Source organism: Dromiciops gliroides, chromosome 3 (assembly GCF_019393635.1).
Source record: "Dromiciops gliroides isolate mDroGli1 chromosome 3, mDroGli1.pri, whole genome shotgun sequence".
NCBI classification, from domain to species: Eukaryota; Metazoa; Chordata; class Mammalia; order Microbiotheria; family Microbiotheriidae; genus Dromiciops; species Dromiciops gliroides.
Window position 1 is genome coordinate 508,921,706 of NC_057863.1, and position 22,536 is coordinate 508,944,241.

A 22,536-nucleotide genomic window follows, 5' to 3' on the forward strand; every position below is an offset into this window, starting at 1 on the left:
TCAGTATTAGGGCATCTGAAAGGGATACACTTAGATAGAGGACACAGGTCTGAACTGAATATGAAGGGAAGATATCTGTAAAGCATTTATTTTTTGTTTACCATATTTTTGTGGGGTAGGCAGGGTGGGGTGGCTTATGTCTGGTGCTGAATTTGGGCTCAGGACCTCCTGGTTCCTGTGCTGGTGTTTTTCCAATTATGTCACCTAGCTAACCCATGATAACATCTTTAAAATAAAGTTAAGGAGTAAGAGCAATGCACTGGAAGAAAGGGAAAGGGAGAGGTAGTCTAGACCTTGAAGTTCCTTGGCTTGGCCTTGGCAAGAGGTTCATAAAATCCTCACTTCTCCATGGTAAAGCTTGAGCCCAGAGAGTTGTTGTGAGAGGTTGTGGATTTTGAGGTGGCTGCTTTTGCATTGGCAGAATGGAAAACATAGTTGGATTCTGAAGAACAGTTGGAATGTTCATGCTGCATTCACCAGCTCTTGATGTATACCTTGGTATACAAGGATTTGACAGACTTCTGGCCTGCCACATAGAAGTTGCTGATCTTCCAGGTCCTGTTGTGTTACTATGGCACCAGAAATTACTTTAATCCAATTTTGCATCTCCTTGGGATTGTCAGCCTGCACATAGAAGGTTCTAGATGTTGTTACAATTTCAAAGAGATAGTTCCTCATCATTATGTCACTCTATTTACATTCTTAGACTTTATGAATCTCCTTAAGTAATATTATTTGGATAGGTTCCTTTTCCAGTTCAGATTTGAAGTAGCCTATTATATTTTCATCCAAATGAAAGTATCTTCACTTCCAGTTCTTCATCACTGCCCCCATTTAATACAATAACAACCTTTGATCACTGCATTATCTGGAGGTGGCTTAGGAGTAAAGTAAGGAAGATGGTTGTGACCATTCCAGATTATTCCTGTCAATAACATCACCACTGACCCTGGATTCAGGAGGACCTGAGATCACATCCAGCCCCGGACACTTACTAGCTGTGTGACCCTGGGCAAGTCACTTAAGCCTTATTGCCCTGCCAAAAACAAAATAGATGCTATACCATTTGGTGCATATATGCTAAGTATTGATATGACTTCATTTTAGGGGTAGCTAGGTGGCGCAGTGGATAAAGCACTGGCCCTGGATTCAGGAGGACCCGAGTTAAAATTCGGCCTCAGACACTTGACACTTACTAGCTGTGTGACCCTGGGCAAGTCACTTTACCCTCATTGCCCAGCAAAAACAAAAACAAAACAATAACATCACCAGATTAATTAACTTCTTCTTTCTAAGTTGGTGTTATAATAGGTACGCCAGCCACAATTTCTGTCCTATAAGACACTTGCTTTTTTCCACCCAGAGTTTCAACTTGGCAATGTAAGCTATCAGAATGAGACTGTGGATCTGATTGCATTGGTACTATCATTTTTATAGCTTTGTTCAAAACATTTACCCATTCTACCAGGTCTTGTTGATCATTGGCTTGTAGAAAGTATTTCTTCATCCCTGCATTCATAGCAAAACAGAATTCTGCCTTTGGCCTGAGCTTAGTTGCATCCCTAATCTTTGAAATGTAAGTGACTTTAATAGCTCCAACAGGTGGGGATCCTGTAGGAAGGTTCTGTGGATTATCCATGTAATAGACCAGATTATCTTCTCTGGTATCCAGGATGAAGTACCTCCACAGATATTTCTCACTATTCTCATTTTCTTCAATGTCACATAAAAGAAACAAGGAAAAGCTTATGGAGTGGAGGTGAAGAGGGAGAAGGAGTGGGGGAGTGATTGAACCATATTATCAACAGAATTGGCTCAAAGAGGGAATAACATACATACTCAAGTGGGCAGAGTAATATATTTTGCCCTGAGGGAAAGTGGGAGGGGAAGGATATAAGGCAGGGGAAGGGAAGGAAGGAAGGGAAGAATGGGGAAGGGAGCAGTAAAAAGCAAAACACTTTTGAGGAAGGTGAAGATGTTCTGCTCAACTCCACATGTATGACTTATATTGAATTGCTTGATCTCACAGGGAGGGTTGAGAAGGGAGGGAGGAAGAAAAATTTAGAACACAGAATTAGCTCAAAGACCTTAAACTCATCAGAGTGGGATCAAGGAGGGAATAACATACACACCCAATTGGGAGGAGTAATCTATTTAATGCAAAAGAAAGTAGGAGGGGACAAGGATAAGGAGGGAAGGGTGAAAAGAAGGGAGGGCAGAGAGGGAGAGGGGCCAGTCAGAAACAAAACACTTCTGAGGAGGAAGATGGTAAAAGAAGATTAAAAATAGAGTAAATATCATGAGAATGAATAGGATGGAGGGAAATAGTTATGATCATTAAGTATAATGGCAAAATGTATGATGCCTACTTTTCTGGGCTATTGTGAAGAAAATTCTTTGCCAAGTTTAAGGTACTACATAAAGGTTATGATGAACAGACTACTATCAGAAAAACTGAAAGCACCTACATGAACTGAAGCAGAGTGCAATTTACAAAATAATGGCAATAGTGTAAAATGATCTGCTGGGAAGCAGGTGGTTATTTTCAGCAATGCAATAATCAAATTGAACTCTGAAGGACTTATAGAAAGTACAGTCCATCTACAGAGAAAGAACTGATGGTATCTGAAAACAGATTGAAGCATTTTTTTTTCATAGTTCCTTAATCTGAAGGGGTTTTTTTTGTCTGTTTTCTCTCACAACCTGGCTAATATGGAATTGTTTTCCATGACTACTCATGTATAACTTATTTTGAATTGCTTGAGATCTTGAGGACAGGCAGTAGGAAGGGAGGGAGGAAGAGAAGTTGGAACACAAAGTTTCAAAAAATTGATGTCAAAATTTGTTTTTACATGTAATTTGGGAAATAAAATTCTAAACAGAAAAAAAAAAAGAAGTAACTGTGAGGAAGTCACCAAAGCTTTATATGTGTCAGGCAGTTTCCTAAAACTATAAATTGTCAATCAGCATGAATGGAAGTAAGGAATTTCCACACCTAGAACAAACAATGTGGATGAAATCCCACATTCATATAAAAAATAAAATTAAAATGGCAAAAAAATTTCTAAAAATTTTTTAAATTAAATTGTTTTATTAAAAAAGTTTTTAAGGGTTTTTTTTTTCAGAATCCCAATGTCCCAAAAGGTCATAGAGGTAGTGTACTGAGACTAGACTGATAAACAGTTTTGTGTTTTGAAAATGTTGGAAGAAAAAAAGAAAATGGAAGGAGGAAGAAGACATCATTTTTTCAAACATTCACAGCCATTCGTATCTTCACTGTTATAACCACAGGCTAAGCCTATACCTAACTCGTCTTTCTTTCTTTCTTTTTTGCCTCCCGATGTTAATTTATCCTTTCTTCCAAATAATAGCATTTTATTTTTCCCAATTACATGTAAAGACAGTTTTCAACATTCATTTTTGGAAGATTTTCAGTTCCAAATTTTTTCACTCACTCCATACCTTCTCCTATCCCCAACATAGGAGGCAATCCTATATAGGTTATATGTGTACAACCATGTTAAACATATTTTCATATTAGTCCTGTTGTGAAAGAAAAATCATAACAAAAGGGAAAAAACATGAGAAAGCAAAAAATAAAAAGTGAAAATAGTATTCTTTGATCAGCATTCAAACTCCATAGTTCTCTCTCTGTTTGTGGACAGCATTTTCCACAATGAGTCTTTTGGAATTATCTTAGACCATCTCATTGCTTAGAAGAGCCAAGTCCTTCACAATAGATCATCATACTATGTTGCTATTATGGAGTACAATGTTCTCTTGGTATTGCTCAATTCACTCAACATCAGTTTATATAAGTCTTTCCAGGTTTTTCTGTAATCTGCCTGCTCTTATAACACATTAGTCTCCCATTACATTCATATACTACAATTTGTTCAACCAATCATCAATTGATGGGCATCCCCTCAATTTCCAGTTCTTTGTCACTACAAAAATAACTTCTATAAATATTTTTGTACATGTGGGACCTTTTCCCTTTTTTATGATCTCTTTGGGATACAGAGCTAGTAGTGATATTGCTGGATCAAAGGATATACACAATTTTATAGCCCTTTGGACATAGTTTCAGATTATTCTCCAGAATGTTGGATCTCTTCAAAACTCCAAGAAAAATGTATAATTTTTCTAATTTTTCCAGATCTTTTCCAACGTTCATAATTTCTCTCTCTTTTTTTTTTATATTTGACTATGAGAAGTGGTACTTTGGAGTTGTTTTGATTTACATTTCTCTCATTAATAGTGATTTAGAGCATTTTTATATGACTATAGCTACCTTTAATTTCTTCATCTAAAAACTTTCTGTTCATATGCTTTGACTATCAAATGGGGAATGAATCCATTCTCTATATGTTTTAAAAAGGAGGCCTTTATCAGAAACACTGGCTGTAAAAATTATTTCCCAGTTTTCTCCTTTCCCTTTAATCTTGGTTGCATTGGTTTTGCTTCTGCAAAAACTTTTTAATATAATGTAATCAAAATTATCCATTTTTCATTTCACAATGTTCTCAATCTCTTGTTTAGTCATAAATTATTGCTTTCTCCATATATCTGACAGGTAAACTATTCCTTGTTCTCCTAATTTGCTTAACTGATATGCTTCTCATGGATATGATACATGTGATATGACAGGCTATACCAGAAAGGACATGAAACTAGAGGTCAGAAAATCTTGGTTTAAGTACAAAATAGTCATTAAGTCCTTACTATGCACAAAACAATGTGCAAAACTTAGCATTAAGGATTCAACAAATAGAAAAGCAGAGCAATGCATGCTTATTCTCTGTGTAATATTGGACAATTTATTTAACCTCTCTGTCTCAGTGCCCTCATCTGTAAAATATGATTAGACAACCTCTAAGTTAACTTGTGTCTTCCTCCTCTGTACTTTTATACATGTTGTCCTACTTGTCTCAGAGACAGTCTTTCTATTTTTTAAAATTCTACCCAAAATGAGCAGCTAGGTAGCACAGTGGATAGAGTACCGGCCCTGGAATCAGGAGTACCTGAGTTCAAATCCGGCCTCAGACACTTAACACTTACTAGCTGTGTGACCTTGGGCAAGTCACTTAACCCCAATTGCCTCACTAAAAAAAAAAAAAAATTCTACCCAAAACCAATTCTGAACATTTAAAAAAATTTTGAGTATCAAATTGTCTCCCTTCCTTCTTCCCTCATTGAAAAGGCAAACAATTTTATATAGGTTAAACATGTGTACTCATGCAAAACATATTTCCATGTTTATTATGTTGTGAAGGACAGACAAGGAAAATAAATAAAAATTTAAAAGTAAAAAAGAAGAGTATGCTATGATCTGCAATCAAACTCCATTAATTTTTTCTCTGGAAGACTATAATATAAGGAGGGAAGGGTGAAAGAAGGAAGGGCAGAGTGGGGGAGGGGGCAGTCAGAAGCAAAACACTTCTGAGGAGGAAGAGGGTAAAAAGTAGATTAAAAGAGAGTAAATATCATGGGAATGAATAGTCATTTTCATCATAAATCTTTCAGAATTTTCTTGGATCATTGTATTACTGAGAACAGCAAAGCCATTCACAGTTTACCATCTTACAATGTTGCTGTGCCTGTGTACACTCTTCTGTTTCAGTTCACTTCACTTTACATCAATGAATGTAAGTCCTTTCAGGCTTTTTATGAAAGCATCCTGCTCATAATTTCTTATATCATAATAGTATTCCATCACAATCAAATAATACCATTTGTTCAGCAAGTCTCCAAATGATGAACATCCCCTTGATTTCTATTTCCTTACCACTTACTTACTTTAAATATATTTGTACATATAGGTCCTTTTCTCCTTTTTTATCTCTTTGTAATATAGACCTAGTAATGGTATTGATGGTCAAAGAGTAAGCAAAATTTCAGAGTTCTTTGGGAGTGTTCCAAATTGTTCTCCACAATGACTGAATCAATTCACCACTTCACCAACAGTGTTTTAGTGTCAGAATTTTGCCACATCCCCCTCAACATCTGTCATTTTCCTTTTCTGTCATATTAGCCAATAATAGCTGTAAGATGATATCTGAGTTGTTTTAATTTGCATTTCCCTTATCATTAGTGATTTAGAGGATTTTATATGACTATAGATATCTTTGATTTCTTCATCTGAAAACTGCCCCTTCATACTCTTTGACCATTTATCAATCGAGAAATGACTTCTATTCTTATAAATGTGACTCATTTTTCTATATATTTGAGAAATGAGGCCTTTATCAGAAACACTTGTTATAAAAATAATGTTCACATTTATTATTACTGTGTAAATACATCCATTCTATATTTTTCCTTGTTTATCTTTCTCTTTTCAACCTGTCCCTCTTTAAATGTGTTTTGCTTCTGATGACCTCCTCCCCCAATCAACTCCCCCTACTATCAGCATTCTCTTTCTTTTATTCCCTTCCCATCCTATTTCTCTGTAAGGCAAAATAAATTTCTATACCCAACCCAGTGTGTAAGTTATCCCCTCTTTAAGCCAATTCTAATTAGAGCAAGTTTCAAGTGCCATTCAACACCTTCCATCTTCATCTCCATAAACCATTTTGTGCTCCTTTTATGTGAGATAATTTATCCCATTCCACTTCTCCCTTCTCCACTGTCCCAATTTTTCTCTCGTTCTCAACCATTAATTTTATATTTTTAACTACCATTCCATCATACTCAACTCACATCCATGGCCTCTATGTATATTCCTGCTAAATTTCCTAATAATAAAAAAGCTCTTTTGAGTTATAAGTATCATCTTCCTATTTAGGACTATAAACAATTTAGCCTTATTGAATACTTTATCATTTTTCTTTTCCATTTACCTTTTTATGCTTCTCTTGAGTCTTGTGCTTGAAAGTCAAATTTTCTATTTCGCTCCAGGTTTTTTTGTTTGTTTGTTTGGTTGGTTGGTTGTTGTTTTTTTTGTTGTTGTTTGTTTGCTTGTTTTGCTTTGTTTTACATCAGGAACGCTTGAAATTGACTTGATACTCGAAAGATTTAAATATCCATTTTTCCCCTGAAAGTTTATTATCATTTTTCTGGGTAGGTTGTAATCTTAGATTCTTTTCCCTCTTGAATCTCATATTCCAAGGCCTCTGATTGTTTAACGTACAATCTGCTAAATCTTGTGTTACCAGACAGTGGCTACATGATATTTGAATGCATTATTATCTCCTAGAACTCAGAGCTCTGGCTATGTTCCTAGGAATTTTCATTTTCATATCTCTTTCAGGAAGTGATTGGGAGATTCTTTCCATTTTTATTTGACCCTCTGGCTTTAGTTTATCAACTCAGTTTTGCCTACTAATTTTGTGAAGTATGTCTAGGCTCTTTATACTGATCATGGCTTTCAGGTGCCAATAATTCTTAAATTATCTCTCCTTGATCTATTTTCCATATCAGTTATTTTCCCAATTAGTTACTTCATGTTTTCTTCTCTTTTTATTATTTTGATTTGATTTTGTTTATTGTTGTCTTACAGTCATTAGTCTCCACTTGTCCAAATCTAATTTTAAAAGGATTCATTTTCTTCAGTGAGCTTTTGTACATCTTTTTTTTTTCTATTTGGCCTATTCTGCTTATTAATGAATTCTTTTGTTCAGTATTTTTTGCACATCTTTCTTTTTAGACAATCCTACTATTTCTTGACTTTTAACTCCATGTTAAAGCTGGGCTCTGCTCCTAGGATAGAGGAGCCATAAAAGTTGCCTCCTCTGTAAAATGGGAATAGTAATAGTACCTATATCCCAGGGTTGTTCTGAGGATCAAATGAGATACTATTTATAAAGTACATAACATGGGATCTGGCATATAGTGATCACAATATAATTGCTGGCATAAAGTCAAGAAAATGGCAGGAAAGGGGCAGCTAGATGCCACAGTGGATAAAGCACTGGCCCTGGATTCAGGAAGACCTGAGTTCAAATATAGCCTCAAAGATTTGATACTACTAGCTGTGTAAGTCTGGGCAAGGCACTTAACCCTCATTGCCCCATGAAAAAGAAAAGAGAGAGAGAGAGAGAGAGAGAGAGAGAGAGAGAGAGAGAGAGAGAGAGAGAGAGAGAGAGAGAGAAAAGAAAGAAAGAAAGAAAGAAAGAAAGAAAGAAAGAAAGAAAGAAAGAAAGAAAGAAAGAAAGAAAAATTGTGGAAGGAAAAATGAATAAACAACAAAAAAGAACCTAACCATCAAATGCTACTATGGTGACAGGGAAGTTCAAGATATAAACTCAAAAGATATGAAAACCTTTACAAGCAATGCTTCAAAGAAAAATGTGGATCATACAAAAGTCCAAAAATATTTCCTAGAAGAACTAAAGAAAGATATTTTAAAACTATATATATATATATATATATATATATATATATATATATATATATATATATATATATATATATATATATATATAATCACATCAGAGTTGTGGAGGAAAAATTGGGGAAAAGTAAGAGCAATGAAAGTTGTGAAAAGAGAATTAACAATTTGGTAAAAGAGACACAAATAACCTTTTAAAAATCAGAAATAGACAAATACTAAAAGAGGTACAAAAGTTCACTGAAGAAAATAACTCCTTAAAAATTAGAAGTGGGTAAGTGGAATTTAATGACTCCATGACACATTAAGAAGCAATAAAGTAAAAAGATTTTTTTTTCCATTGGAAAAACAACTGACCTAGAAATTTGATTGAAGAGAATAATCTAAAATTATTGCACAACCTGAAAGCCATAAAAAAGATATGAACATAGACATCATATTTGAAAAAAAATTATAAAGGAAAATTGCCCAGATATCTTGGATACAGAGGCTAAAATAAAAATTAAAAGATTCTACCAATTACTTCCTGAAAAAAAAATCTCAAAATAGACACTCCCAAGAATATAACAGTCAAATTCCAGAGTTTAAAGATCAAGGAAATCGTTCAAAGACCATTCAAAGACCACAGTCAGAAGTACACTAGATTTAGCAGCTTCCATGATAAAGAAACATAGGGGTTGAAATATGATATTCTGGAAGGCAAAGCAACCAGGATTAGAACCAAAAATAGTTTACCCCAAACTGAGTATAATAGTTCAAAGAGAAAAGTGGATATTTAATCAAATGTGTGATTTCAAGCATTCCTAATGAAAATACAAAAGTTGAATGAAGAATTTTATATTCAAAAACAAAATTCAAGAGATATTTATAAGAAAGGTGAACATGAGGGAGAAATAATAAGAGACATATCTAACTTAAAATATATTCTTTATGGGAAAAATTATACATGTAACCACTAAGAGCTTTATCATCAGGCCAATTAGGAGTTTATTTAGATTGAAGGCATGAGTATAAGATGATCATGTGATGATCTCTCTTTCTAGAGTGATGTACTGGGGAAAGGGATAAGAAAAGTTGGGGAAATTATTTCATATAAAAGAGGTGCTCAAGGAAGATTTTAGGGAGGGAGGAGCAAAGCAATGCTTGAATTTTACTCTCAACTTATCCAACAGGGAAGTCAAAGGGGAAGTGGCTAAAAAAAGGGAGATGGTGATAGAGAAAGAGGAGATTAGGGGAGGCAGTGGTCCAAAGTAAAACAAACTTTGGAAGAGGGAACAGGGTAAAAAACATAAAAATGAAGGATGAATAGAAAAGAATAGGATGAAGGGAAATACAGAGTTATGAAGTGTTAATGTGAATGGAATCAATTATCCCATAAAATGGAAGCAGAAGGCATAATGACTCAGAAACCAGAATCCAACAATATGTTATTTACTCAAGACACACTTCAAACAGTAAAATACAAGCAGCATTAAAATAAAGGGCTAGAAGACAATATGCTTCAATTGCTTCAGATGAAGATTTTTTTTAAGGCAGGAATAGCATTCATGATCTCAGTCAAAGCAAAAGGGAAATGGTCAATTTAAAAAAGAAAATTTAAAAATTATATTTTGCTTAAAGGTACCATAAACAATAAATTACTATCAGTAGGGAACATATATACAAAAGTGGTAGAGCATCTAAATTCTTGAAAAAAAAAGTTAAATGATTGATAGGAGGAGATGGATAGTAAAATTGTATTAGTGAGGGAGCCCAATTTACTGCTCTAAGATCTACATAGATCTTTTTTGGGGGACAATGAGGTTTAAGTGACTTGCCCAGGGTTGCACAGTGTCAAGTGTCTGAATCCAGATTTGAACTCAGGTCCTACTGAATCCACAAGCAGTGCTTTACCCACTATGCCACCTAGCTACCCCTAGACCTACATAAATCTTAATGTAAAATAAACAAACAAGATGTTAAAAAGGTGAATAAAATTTTTGAAAAGTTAAATATGATAGAATTCTGGAGAATACTGAATGGGAGTAGAAATCAGCATTGCTTTTCTCAGCTATACATGGCAATTTTACAAAAAAAAAAATTGCCACATATTAGGACATAAAAGTCTTACAAGCAAATTTAGAAAAGAAGAAATATAAAATGCAACCTTTTCAGACTATAATGTAATTAAAAAGTACATTAGTACATTCAATAAATGACCTAAGTAATCTAATCTAAAATAATGATTGGGTCAAAGAATAAATCATAGAAATAATCAATAAGTTCATTGAGGATAGTGAAAGCAACAAGAAAACATATCAAATTATGTGGGGTGAAGCCAAAGCAGTATTTAAAGGAAAATGTATATCTTTAAACACACCAGGGGAAGAAGGGGGGAATCAACAAATTGAGTAAAAAAACTTTAAACATTAGGAAAAAGTAAATTAAAATTTCCAAATGAGCACCAAAACAGAAATCCTGAAGATCAAAAATTGTTAAAAGAAAAAAAATAACAATAAATAAAACTAGAACCTGCTTTTATGTGAGAAAACCAATAAAAAACAATAGATAAACCATTGAATAGTTTGATTAAAAAAAAGAAAAGAAAAGAAATACAACAACCAAATTTCTAGCATCAAAAATAATGAATAAATGTACAACCAATGAAATTAAGATTAGTGAAACTGTTAAGAGCTATTTTACCCACCTATATTCCAATAAACCTGATAATGTAAAAAAGGATAAATATTTACAAAATATAAATTACCCAGATTAACAGAAGAAAAAATAGAATAATTATATAACTTTATCTTTGCAAAATAAATTAAGCAAATGATAAATAAGTACCCTATGGGGGAAAACACTAGAACTAAATGGATTTACAAATGAACACTATCAAACTTTTAAATTATAATTAATTCCAATATTATGTAAACTATTTTTTTAAATAAGTAAAGAGTTCTACCAAATACCTTTTATGATAGAAATATTACATTTTTTCTAAACCATGGAGATCAAAACAGAGAAAGGAAACTGTAAACAAATATAATCATTATATAATGAATATTTATGCAAAAAAATTAAATCAAATACTATCAAGGAGAACATAGCAATATATCAAAAAGATAATACACTATAACCAGAGTATATTTATGCCAGGATCACAGGGCTGATTCAATGTTAGGAAAACTATAAGCATAAATAAACATATAAAAACAAAAACATATAAAGTTTATATTATATTTATATATAATTTTATATGCATTTATATTATAGCAATAGATGCAAAGAAAGATTTTGACAAAATACATGTGTTCTTATTGAAACACTAAAAAACATGAATAAATGGAGCTTTTCTTAAAATGATGAGCAGTATCTATCTAAAATCATTAGTTCTGTGACACTACATGTATGTGTGCATGTGCATATGCATGTGCATGTGCATGTGCATGTATACATATACATCTCCACACATAGACATGTATAGAAATACATATATACATATGTGTCAGTGTGCATATTTATATATGCATATCTATATACATATACGTGTGTGTGTGTGTGTGTGTGTGTGTGTGTGTGTGTGTGTGTGTGTATAGCTACTGAACCCAGCTGGCTTTAATGGAGAGTGAGGTTGGTGATCTTGAATAGCCCTCCCTTCCTTAAATCCAATTCATTGCCAGTCATGACATCACCCTGATGTCATAGTCCTCTTTGAGAATAAAGGACAAACAACAAATGATGCAATAATATAAGAAAAAGAAACTAAAAGAATAAGAATAAGTGAAGGGGCAGGGGAACCTATTACTTTATGTAGAAGGTATACTTATGAACCACACAAAGTCAATTAAAAACTAGATCAAAACAATAAACAAATCTAACAAAATTGCAAGATATAACATAAATCCACATAAATGATTTGTTGATAATATTTAGAAATACTTAATTTCTATACATTATCTAGAAATGCTAGGTTTCTATATATTATCACCAAAACCCCACAAGAAGAAATAGAGAGAAAACATTCACTGAGAATAACTGCAGAGAGTATAAAATACATGGGAGTCTACTAGCCAAGAGAAACACAGGAACCATATAAAGAAAATTACAAAATACTCTTCACACAAATAAGGCAGATATAAATAATTAGAGAATTGTTCATTGCTCATGGGTAGACTGAGCCAACATGATAAAAATGACAATTCTATTTAAATTAATTTTCTTGTTCACTACCAAACCGATCAAACTATCAAAGAATTACTTCATTGAGCTAAAAAGAAATATTACCAAAATTCTTCTGAAAGAACAAAATATCAAGAATATCAAAAGAATCAATGGAGAAAAAGATGTGAAGAAATGGAGACTAACAAAACCAGATCTCAATCTATATTAAAAAGTATTAATCATCAAAACAATTTTTAACTATATAAGAATTAGAGTTGTTGATGAATGAAATAGATGAATAACAATATACAGAAGCAAATGAAAACAGTAGCCTAGTTTTTAATAGCCAAAAAATATCCTTGTTTGGGGGGTAAGAACTCACAATTTGACAAAAACACTACTGGGAAAACTGGAAAATAGTATAGCAGAAATGAGGCATATGCAGTCATTCCTCATCTTTTACAGGAGTAACAGTCCTTGAAAATGGTATGAAAATAAAAAATATGAATTTTGATACAGTGAACCTATGGGAAATAAGAGGTTAGGTTCTCAAGACCATTAAACCTGTAATATTTTACTAAAAATTGCTAAATATGCTCTTCTGCATGGAATTCTTTATAACAATACATTATTTCTTGCAAATTAAAACAACTCTGAGGTACCACCTCACACCTATCAGATTGGCTAATATGACAAAAAAGTAAAATAATAAATGTTGGAAAAGCTATGGAAAAATTGGAACACTAATGCCTTATTGGTGGAGCTGTGAACTCCAACCATTCTGGAGAGCAATTTGGAACTATTCCCATAGGGCTATGGGACTGTGCATACCCTTTGACCCAGTGCTACCACTGCTAGGTCTGTATCCCCAAAAGACCATAGAAAAGGGAAAAGGGCTCACATGTACAAACATATTTATAGCAGCTCTCTTTGTGGTGGCAAAGAATTGGAAATTGAGGAAATGCCCATCAGTAGGCAAATGGCTAAACAAGTTGTGTGTGGTATATGAATGTAATGGAATACTATTGTGTTGTAAGAAATGATGAGCAGGAGGAGTTCAGAGAAAGCTGGAAGGACTTACATGAACTGATGCTGACTGAGAGGTGCAGAACCAGGAAAACATTGTACATAGTGACAGTAACATTGTGTGATGAACAATGGTGATAGACTTGGCTCTTCTCAGCAGTGCAATGATTCAAAACAATTTCAAAGAACTCATGATAGAAAATGTTCCCAACATCCAGAAAAAAAGAACTGTGGATTCTGAATGCAGATTGAAGCATACTGTTTCTACTTTTGGGCTGGTTTTTTCCTTCTTTTTTGAGGTTTTTCCCTTGTGCTCTGATTCTTCTTTCACAATACAAATAATGCAGAAATATGTTTAATGTGATTGTACATATATAACCTATATCACATTGCGTTCCATCTTGGGGAGGAGGGAGGGAAGGGAAGGTGGGAGAAAAATTTGTAACTAAAAATCCTATTAAAACAAATGTTGAAAACTATCCTTATATATAACTGGAAATAATGAAATACCTTTATTAAAAAATAATACATTATTTCTGATAATATACAATTTTCCTAACACAATAACCATGAAATAACCCATAAAATCTAGAGATGAGAGGCAAATCCAGACTGAGGTTGGGGCAGGTGGGAAACTACAATGTCAAAATAACCCCTGAGGTAAAAAAAAGGAAAAGGGACAACACCTGCTATCTCTAATCTGCCTCTGTTCTTGGTTCAACTGTTTCCCCATAAAAAAGCATATGCCTTAGGATGAGTCCCCAGGACCTGAACACTTTGCAGGTTCCAGGGTAAGACCAAGGCTATAGCAGAAGCATGATGGCAAAATCCAGAGCACAGTCTCTTATACATAGTAGGCATTTGATAAATATCTGTGAGGTGGATTGAATAAATACCCCCCAGTTCCTTCAAGTGAGCCTGGTGTGGCATGGTTTCCAATCCCTTTGTCATTCTATTTTCCCTCTCTGAACAGTATCCTGTTTGTCAATACCATTCTTACAATCTGGCAGCCAAAACTGAAGGCAATATTCTAGATAAGATCTATTCAAGACAGAATACAATGTGACTGTGTCCACTTCCTTATGGACACTTTCCTTCTTTCAATGAAGCTGGTAAAAATGTTCTTTTTTTTGTCCTGTGTATCCAAAGGCACCTCTTCTTCCTTGTCTTATATCAAAGGCTTCTTTCTTTATCTATCTTTGTGACTTTCCCCTCTTCACTTTAGTCAAAGCAGATTACACAATGAAACTCTATTAGGACTTGGTCATTCCTACTTCCTACTTAAATAAATCTGGGAGGGGAAGACCATCAGTGTTTCTGGCCAAAAGAGAAGCAAATGCTATTCATACCCACTCTGAGCTATCAAGAGGCCAAACAATGTCCAAATGAGGCTTGAGCTAGCACTTATTGTTTGCCAATAAAAGTAGAATGTAAGCTCCTGAAGATAGGGACTATATATAATTTGATTTTGTAGGTCACTCAGTTCCTAGCCTGGCACATTACATAATAATCATTTTAAAAATATTTTTTGAATTAAATGAGTGAATCAGTGAATTCCTATTAGTATATCATAGCTCTTATATACAACATTTCATAGTTTGCCAAGTAAAACAATGAATGTAAAGTACTTTAAATGCCAGTTGTTGCTACCATTGTCTGAACCACTTATTTTTGCCATTAATTATTTATTGACTGACATTGTAAACTATCAATGTAAGCATTGTAAACAATATCTATTTTTCCTTGTTTTACCAAAGAAATAATTAGCTTCTATGTGGGGAAGCAAAGATGAGTCATTCTGAATTCTCTTGTATACCTATCAATTCCTAGCACAGTTCTGGGAATAGTAGGCACTTAATCAGGAATTATTAAATAAAGTCTTTTTCACAAGACAGCATCCCTTCTTTGTCTTTAGTGGGGCTCCTGCCAAAATTTTCACATTTAGTCAAGACATAGTCTTCTTTGCTGTTTCCCTTCTTTAGTCTTGTTTCCACCCTTTATTTTTATATTTAGCAGTGAAACGTATTTTCCTTAAAGGACAATTTAGATGATTTCATCCACTTTCTTCTATGACTTCTGATTTCCTCTTGAGTTAAATTAAAGCTACTCCTCAAAGACTACTGCAGTACTTTCCTCACCTATCTCCCTCTGTTCCAGCTGAACTGTTCTCAGCTACCAGCAAAGTATCCCATCTGTTGTTCACTCAAATCTGAGGCAAACAAGGTTAGGTGACTTTCCTAGGGTCACAGAGCTAGTAGGTATCTGAGGCCAGATTTGAACTCAGGTAGTTGAGTGTTCCTGATTCTAGGCCCAGCTCTCTATCCACTGTGACACTTAACTTCCAAACTCAAGAATATCTGTGTTTAAATAATTAATAGATGTATGATTTGGGGCATCTCAAGGAAACTCTATGTGTATCACACAATTTTCTAGGCCTTATCTTCTGAAGTTATGTAGAATGAGGAAAGGTAGTTGATAGATTTGCACTGATAGGGGAAGCTCCCTACAGTAATAAAACATATTTGCCCACCTGTAATGCTTCGTCTTCCCTGTTATTTTCTCCTTTAAGATTCCATTGATCTGCAGATAAGAGACAAGAGGGCAGAGAAAAAGCAGTGACTTGCCTGAACTCTCCCCAAGGCCCCTCCAAATATCTTCACATAATACCATGAGACAATTCCTGGAGCAGGAAAACCCAGAAAAGGACAGGGTGAAATAATTTTCCAGCCAAAGTCAACTAAGAAGGTCAAAAGGAAAGATCTGAGAATGGAAAGCAGTTCAGCACAGGTTGAAACAACACAAACCCAACCCCATCAAACCATGAGCAAGTCTTGGGAGCCACTGAATCAATAGCAGCAGCAACTACTTCCGGAACTCAGCCCACAGAGAATAAAAGGGGGTCAAACGATTGCCCAGAAGGAAATAACAGGGGCCTTTTTGCTAGCACTTAGGTAGGACTACATTGTTTTGTCCATACTCAGATCCAGGTCACAGCCTTTGGTGGTGGTCCCAGGCTGAGGAATAACACTAGCACTCCATAACTTGCAGCCATAGTGGAGTGGGATGCTCTACTTTGATTCAGGGCAGAAAAGCAGACTTGTGATTCCTTGAAGACCAGAGCATAGGCTCTTCTTAAATTGTACCGTCTTGGAAGAACTAACAACTTACAAATACCCAGAAGTTTCTCTAAGAGCAGCTGAACAAACTCCCTAAAGCTTGAGGCAGTCCACCTTCTACCCTGGAAGCAGTGCCCCACTTTAATAAAGATTTAAAAGTCAAGAAATAGGCTGGGGAAATGAAAAAAACAGAAAAAAATTGTGACCATAGAAAGTTTCTATGGTGACAAAAAAGATCAAAATCTACCCTCAGAAGAAGATAACAAAGTCCAAGCTCCTACATCCAAAGCTTCTAAGAAAAATGTGAATTGTTCTCAGGCCATAGAAGCACTCACAAAGAACTTTGAAAATAAAGTAAGAGGTGAAGGAAAAATGGGAAGAGAAATGAGAGTGATGCAAGGAAATTTTGAAAAAAAATGCTGATGATAACAACACCTTAAAAACAGTCTAGGCCAAATGGTAATAGAGGTACAAAAAGCCAATGTGGAAAAGAATACCTTGAAAATCTGAATTGGCAAAATGGAAAAGCAAATACAAAAGCTCACTGAAGAAAATAACTCCTTAAAAATTAGGATTGAGCAAATGGAAACTAATAACTTTATGAGAAATCAAGAAACAAGAAACAAAATCAAAAGAATGAAAAAATGGAAGGCAATGTCAAATATCTTATTTGAAAAACTACTGACCTGGAAAATAGATACATGAGAGATAATTTGAAAGTTATTGGACTACCTGAAAGCCATGATCAAAAAAAAAAGAACTTAGACATCATCTTCTAAAAAATTGTCCAGAAAAACTGCCCTCATATTCTAGAACCGGAGAGTAAAATCAAAGCTGAAAGTATCCACAGATCACTTCCTCAAAGAGATTGCAAAATGAAAACTCCCAGGAATATTATAGCCAAGTTCCAGATTTCCCATGTCAAGGAGAAAATATTGCCAGCAAAAAGAAAAAAACAATTCAAATATTGTGGCATTACAGTCAGGATGAAAGAAGATTTAGCAGCTTCTACATTAAAGGAAAAGAGGGCTTGTATAATGAACTTGGATTCCAACCAAGTATCACCTATCCAGCAAAACTGATTATAACCCTTCATGAGGAAAAATGAGAATTCAATGAAAGAGAGGATTTTCAGGCATTCTTAATAAACAGACCTGAGTTGAATAGAAAATTTGACTTTCAAATACAAGACTCAAGAGAAGCATAAAAAGATAAACAGGAAAAAGAAATCATAAGGGATATTAAAAGGTTAAGCTTTATATTCCTACATGGGAAGATGACATTTGCAACTCATAAGAACTTTCTCATTATTAGGGAAGCTGGGTGGAGTATATTTAGCCAGAGATCATGAGTGTTGAATACGAAGGGATACTATCTTTAAAAAATAAAAATAAATAAAACAGAGGGTGAGAAAGAAATTCACAGGGAGAAAGGGAAAGAGTCATAATGGGGTAAACTATCTCACATCAAAGAAGCAAGAAAAAGCTTATACAGTAGAGGCAAAGATGGTGGAGGTGTAGGGTAGTGAGTGAACCTTACTCTCATCAGAATTGGCTCAAAAAGGGAATAACATACACACTCAATTGGGTATAGAAATCGATTTTACCCTGCAGGAAATTAAGAGGGGAAGAGAATAAGGGGAGGTGGGGTTGATAGAAGGGAGGGCAGATTGGTGGAGGGGGCAGTCAGAAGGAAATCCTACTGCTAAAACTTATGAGGCAGTAGTCCAGAAGAAATGTTGCCCCATGCAAAAAGATCAGTCAAAGAATAAATAATTTATCTATGTTCTAATTCCAGCTCTCTGTGCTTAAAGGGTAAACATACCCATTCTTTTATCCCTTCACCAACCTATATTTTGTGGGCTCAGACAGATTAGAAATGTACTAGGAATTGCTATGCTGTCATAACCTTGATATACCTTTGACATTAGCTGTGTGACCTTGGGCAAGTCACTTAACTTTTGTAGGGTAATTCCTACAAAAAAAATTAAAACTATTAGTTTCATGTTTGTACTAGAGATGTTCGCCCATCTGTTCAAAATACCTTGGGCCTGGCCTGATATTTCTGTCTTTTCTGTTTCCTATCTTATCTTGATATGCTTTGTGAATCAATTTGGCTTCATTCCTGAATGATTCAGCTTCAATAGGAAGTCCTCATGTCAGGAGATAAGAGCAACTAAAGGAATTAAAAACCTTCAACCCTACCTTGTCCAATTACTTGCCAACATGATCAAGGTATTTAATAAGAAAGGCACAAGGGGGGGCAGCTAAGTGGCTCAGTGGATAAAGCACTGGCCCTGGATTCAGGAGGACCTGAGTTCAAATCCGGCCTCAGACATTTGACACTTACTAGCTGTCTGACCCTGAGCAAGTCACTTAACCCCCATTGTCTTGCCAAAAAAAAAAAAAAAGAAAGAAAAAGAAAATCACAGAAGTTATTATCCTGTAGTGATGGGCTTGGGTGAGATGGAATATGGGTGAAGTAGCATCCATACCTATTATTTTATGTGTGTGGATATTCCAGTGTGTAAACTCCCTCCACCAAAGCAGTGCAACTAATCATCTATCAACTTCAGCCTGCAAAAATTACCTCTCATGGGGGAAGCTAGGTAGTTTAATGGATAAAGCACCGGCCCTGGATTCAAGAGGACCTGAGTTCAAATCTGGCCTCAGCCACTTGACACTAGTTGTGTGACCCTGGGCAAGTCACTTAAACCTCATTGCTCCATTAAAAAAAATTACCTGTTGCTAGCAAACTAAATATCATTTCCATGATCACACAGTATATATGCCAGTTGAAAGAGTCAGAGGACCTAAATTCAATTTTGATAATAGAAGAACTTGGGCAAGTCAACTAATCTTTCTGTGTCTCAGTTTTCTCATCTGTAAATATAAGCTGGTTAGCCTGGATGATCCATACTAGCTCTAAATTTCTGGTCATATGAGTCAAAGGAAAAACTTGAATAGACTGCCTGATAACAAGACCAGCCCTTTATCCATGATCCAAAGCAGACTTCTTTTTAAAGCTGTCAAACTCTCTAACTTCCCTCTAGCTACAGGGGAAATAATAGCAGAATTTGACCTACTAATAAAATCACAACCTCTTCTGCTTTACTTCTAAGTGACCTTTCAACTGTCCTGAATACAGGGGGAAATCCTTTGATAATTTGGTATAAAGAAAAAGCAGGGGATGACAACCTCAAGCAACTTTCAGGTTCACTGGTAATCTTGAATAATCCTCCCACCAATGACTAGTCACTTAAGGAAAGAGGCTTATATAGGTTGTAGATATTTGAGAAAAAAAGGACAATGCAAGTTAACCAGAAGATATGGTGAGAGGGGTTCCACCCAGGTCAAGCACCAGAGTGATTGCCAGAATTTCTGGTAAACCCTATATAGTAACAGGATCATATTGGATTTCTGCTACAACAGGGTGGAATGCAAGGAAAGGATGGAATTCTGAATTATTCTTCAAGGTTGATCTCACAGCCACAATGAATGTCTGGATTTTTTTTTTTTTTTGTAGACAAGTCTTTCAAAAAAGCTTCGATCTCTCCTGAAAGAAATGTTTGCACCTTTTCATTTTTGCTCTGATTTCTTTCACATAGCTTCCTCAAAGAAAGCTGTTAAAAATAGCTTTAGGAGAAAGGGTGCTTGAATGCACAGGCCAAATCCACAGATCATAAAAGTCAGTGCAATTCCTAGGGTAGGAGATATTATTTTCTATAATAATAATTCATTTTTACAGAACCCTTTAAGGTTTACAGAAATTTTTCTTCACCATAACTCTTTGATAGAAATAGTATATTATCCCCATTTTACAGATGAGAAAGATAGATTCACCTATGCTTATGCACCCAGTAAATACATGAGGTACACACTCACATCTTACTCCAAGTCCAGGAATGCTTTCATAATACCATACAGTCACTACTTCTGTAATATGTGAATGTTCTAGTTTTCTTCATTGTAATTCAAATTAAGTCCATTATTTCATGAGTTACTGACACTCTAGGGTCTTTCTCAAGTCCCTTATCATGGCATACAGATAATTTATGGTAGCTAAGACTATATAGCATAGAGCCTCTGGCAAGCCCTGGCAAGCTCTAAATAAATGCTTTAAATTAGAAGGAAAGGAGGGAAACACCAATTTATTAAGTGTCTAAGTATGTGCCTGGCACTATGCTAAGCATTTTACAAATATTATCTCATTTAATTCTCACAGCAACCCTGGGAGGGTGATGGGCTATTTTTATTCCCATTTTGTAGTTGAAGAAACTGAGATAATGAGAACTAATGTCATTTTCACAGGGTCACATAACCAGTAAGTATCCGAGGTTGGATTTGGACTCATAACCTCCTGATTCCAGACCCAGAACTCTCTCCCCTGCACTACCCAGAAGCTTTGGAAGGCTTGACAATGGATATGGCTAGTATTGGAGGCCTAAACCAGCTGAGTTCAAAAAGAATCATCCCCAGAGCAATGTCCATCAAGTAAGATGTCCTCTCTTTAACAACTCACAAAGACCATGTACTAATCCACCCAGGTCTGGAAATTACATCTATAGAACCACCTGTGGGACCTGTCAATCAGAGCTACCAGCTAATTAGCTTGGAGCTGTGTGGGTGTGGACAGCCCTGTTTCCTGTTTCACAAGATATTCTGGGAGAAGCAGAGGAGGGAGTGGGCTTTCTATTGGAGACTTAAGAAGGGGAGACAAAGTAGAGAGAGCAAGCAAATTTCATACCTGATCCATGTGTTTCTCATTACTTACCCCTAATATACATTAATAAATACTTAATGCCCAAAGATTGGTGCTATACTATTTCTAATTTAAGGTGAACACTCATTATATTTTAGACATCATAGATAGAATTTTAGCCTCTTACACTTAGAATAGACCCATGAGGTTGATTCTTGCAACAACATTAATAGACAACATTTATATAGTACCTTATACCTGACAAAGAATTTTCTTCACATTAGCCCAGCAAAGTACCATACATTTTATAATCATCATTAATAAATTCTCATTATCATCAATCTATCCTTATTGTAATCAATCAATCCCCCATCTTCATCCAATCATTATCAGTCATCCATCATCATCATCTTACATTACTCTTACCTCTGCTTCAAAATTTTCAGTTACTATTAAAACTGTTTATCTCCATCCTTTTCCCTTTGCCATATTTGCTCTATTTTCTATCTTCTTTCACCCTATCCCTCCTCAAAAGGGATTTTCTTCTGACTGCCCCCTCCCCCGATCTGTCCTCCATTCTTTCACCCCTCCCTCCTTATCCCCTTCTCCTCCTACTTTCCTGCAGAGTTAGACAGATTACTCCACTCAATTAAGTGTGTATGTTATTCCCTACTTGAGCCAACTCTGATAAGATTAAGGTCTTTGAGCCTATTCTGATGAGTATAAGGTTCATTTGCTTCCCTGCTCCTCCCCCATCTCTCCCATCCACTCCATCAGCCCTTTCCTGTTTCTTTCATGTGGGATTTCACCCCATTCTACCTCTCCTCTTCCCCCTCCCCCAGTACATTCCTCTCACCCCTCAATTTTACCCTAAATATGTCATCATGGGGTGGCTAGTTGACCCAGTGGACAAAGCACCCACCCTGGAACCAGGAGGACCCAAGTCCAAACTGCCTCAGACATAAGACACTCACTCATTGAGTGACCCCAGACATGTCACACAACTCCAACCACCCTACAAAAAAAGATAAATAAAAAATAAATGCTTTACAGATTTCATCCCTTCATAATCAATTTCTCCCTGTGCCCTCTATCTAAAATTATCATCTTCCCTAAAACTGAGAAATTTCTTATGAATTAGATATATCATCTTCCCATGTATGAATATAAAGTTTAACCTCTTAACATTCCTCTTAATTTCTTTTTCCTGTTTACATT

At 35.3% G+C, this 22,536-nt stretch overlaps 1 pseudogene; it reads right to left on the reverse strand.

The window, feature by feature from the left end:
- Positions 1-289: 289 nt before the first annotated feature.
- On the reverse strand, positions 290-1,717 carry LOC122750984 (annotated as a pseudogene).
- Positions 1,718-22,536: the final 20,819 nt, after the last annotated feature.